The sequence below is a fragment of the Priceomyces carsonii genome (genome assembly GCF_900007245.1).
Source record: "Priceomyces carsonii strain CBS4050 genome assembly, scaffold: Debaryomyces_carsonii_scaffold_1, whole genome shotgun sequence".
Lineage (NCBI taxonomy): Eukaryota > Fungi > Ascomycota > Pichiomycetes > Serinales > Debaryomycetaceae > Priceomyces > Priceomyces carsonii.
Genome location: NW_026946674.1, coordinates 161936 through 165082, shown reverse-complemented (window position 1 = coordinate 165082; position 3147 = coordinate 161936).

The window sequence follows — 3147 nt, the reverse complement described above, 5'->3', positions numbered from 1 at the left end:
CAGGACGCTAATAGGCCAGAGGATGTAAAGGAAGAGCTCCAGGAAGAGCCGCAGACAAGGAAACCGAAAGACGAAGAGGAAGAGAAAGACCAGGTTAAAATTCGTCTAGTTTCCGCAGAAGAAATTGATAAGGATCGAAGAGAGAAACTCGAATGGGCCATAGTTAAAGCTCATTCGGATAAAAAGAGTAAAGGAAGCTTGAATGAGACGCAAAAGCAGTTACTAGCGAATCTCAAGCAGGATTATGAGACTGTATTCGATCAAGAGAAATTGGGGCGTAAGGTAGAGGAACTAGGGACCTCCCACAGAATAGCTCTCAAAGAAGGAAGCATCCCACCCGTGAGACCACCATATCGGTTAGGGGTAAAGGAACAAGATGAGCTTCAAAAACAGTTGCAAAGTTTAATTACAAAAAATTTTATAAAGCCAAGCCAAAGTCCATATAGCGCGCCTATATGCTTTGTAAAGAAGAAAGATGGCTCTCTCAGAATGTGCGTTGATTATAGAGCCTTAAACGCTCAGACTATCAAGGATAAATTTCCCCTTCCACATATCGAGGATTTGCTAGATGAAGTAGGATCACTGAAATATTTTACTAAAATAGACCTAGCTCAGGGCTATTACCAAATCCCAGTAGAAGCGGATGATAGACACAAGACAGCGTTTGTTACAAATAGAGGATTCTTTGAATGGAATGTGATGCCATTTGGATTATGTAATGCGCCGGCTACATTTCAAAGAATGATGAATGCCATCCTTCAACCTATGTTAGGCAAGAGTACAATCGTGTATTTGGATGACATACTAATTCATAGTAGGAACGAAAAACAACACTGGAACGACGTGCGAGAAGTTTTCGGGCTCCTACAGGAGAACAATTTAGTGGTGAAAGAAGAGAAATGTGAATTCTTGATGACAGAGGTCGAATTTTTAGGACATGTTATTGCAGAAGGAGGTACGAAGCCAGCGACAGAAAAGATTACGGCTATTAATGAGTGGCCGACCCCCAAAGTATACAAAGATACGCAGAGATTTTTGGGATTAACCAATTTTTATCGCAAATATGTTAGAGACTATCTGAAGATAGTCCAGGCCCTTCAGAGACATGCGAACCAAAAGGAAGGTTGGGGAGACGAGCAAGATCAAGCGTGGGTCCGACTTAAAAGAAGACTTACAGAGGCTCCTATGCTAATATCCCCGAAACGTGAAGATCTTTATGTAGTCACAACTGATGCTTCGGATGAAGCTATGGGTGCTACAATCGAACAGCGAGATCATAATAATGGAAAGTTTAAAGGTATTGTGGCGTATTTCAGTAAATCTTTCCAGCCAGAACAGAAGAAATACCCAACAAGAGAAAAGGAATTCTTAACGATTATAGAAGTTTTGAAGAAATACAAGCACCTCTTAAAAGGTGAAACCTTTAAGATACGAACTGATCATCATTCGTTAAAGTTTCTCTTAGATCAGAAGAATATTCCTAGTGGAAGAATTACAAGATGGTTAGATTTCCTTGCCGATTACGATTTCGACATTGAATATCTACCGGGTGCAAAAAATCAAGCTGCAGACGCGTTGAGTCGCATACCGGAAAACAGAAAGATAAATTCAATAACGACAGTGGAAACTCCCTTACAGACCGAAGAGTTCCTAGAAAAGGTAAGGAAGGGATATGAAAACGACAAGAAGTTCAAAGAGGTCAAAGAAATCTTACAAGTTGCGTTACCTGGCCAACCTATGGCTCATTATATAAAGCACTTTAGACTAGATGATGGTTTAATATATTACGCACCTGCGTATGAGAGAGATGGTAACCCAAATAGATTATGCATACCCGAAAACCTAAGAAAAGAAGTCTTAGAAAGATGTCACTCCAATGCAATGGCGGGACATTTTGGGAAGTATATTACCACAGGTAATGTCAGTATATCTTACTACTGGCCCAAGATATACAAAGATGTAAGTAGACTCGTGGAAAAATGTTATACGTGCCAGACTACGAAACACTCCACACAACGGAAGCCAGGACTATTACGACCATTAGAGGTTCCCCAAGGAAGATGGTCCTCAATTCTGATAGATTTCTTAACAGGATTACCAACGACGGTTAAAAGAAATGATGCAATCTTGGTTGTCATCGATCGTCTAACCAAAAGAGGCCACTTCATACCTTGTAAGAAGAAGATGAGTGCGAAGGAAGTAGTCGAGATTATGTTAGAGAACGTATTCAAGTATCATGGTATACCTGATCTGATTGTATCGGATCGAGATTTCAAATTTACAAATAAAGTTTGGTTAGAAATTACAAACTCATTGGGAATCAAGTTAAAGATGGCTACGGCGGTCCATCCTCAAACAGATGGACAAACAGAACGACTAAATGCTACTGTCAATCGCATGTTGCGATCCTTAGGACAGGAAGAGTTGGGAAATTGGGATAACAAATTGGCGATGATGGAATTCGCTTATAACAATAGTACCCAAAAGTCGATAAAAACCACACCTTTCTACGCAGACCTAGGAAGACATCCTAAAGGAATGCACAGTGTGTTTGCAAACGGCTCTTTAACTCATAGTGAAGACTGGATCAGAACTCAGAAAGCTATATGCCTTAGAACACAGGATTACATTGTGGATGCTCAAAAAGAAAATGAGATTCAGGCAAATAGACACAGAAGGATAGAAAGCTTCGAGATTGGAAGTTTTATCCTCATACATCGAAAAGCGTATTTTGAAACAGCTAAGCAAGCGAAATTATCACCCGTTTACTTCGGACCTTTTCGAGTAGTAAAACGAATCAACGAGAACGCGTATGAAATAGATCTCCCAAGCACAACAAAGAAGCACAGGGTAATAAATATAGAATATTTAAAACGATTCAACAGCGGTGATGAGCGATACCCTAAAACTCCACCACGCACGCTAGCGGAATTTAAAGCAAGAGCAGAAGAAGTAATTGGAGTCTGTGGAAAATTGGAAAGAACGAAGGAGATTGTATTAGCTTTCAAGGATTGCCCACCAGGACTTGCAGGTATATATCCAGCAGATTACTTAAGACACATCCACCCAGACAGAAGATCAATCATCATGGAACGGTTCCATGAGACCGTAGAGAATCGGGGCGATTCTAATTGAAATGGGGGAGAG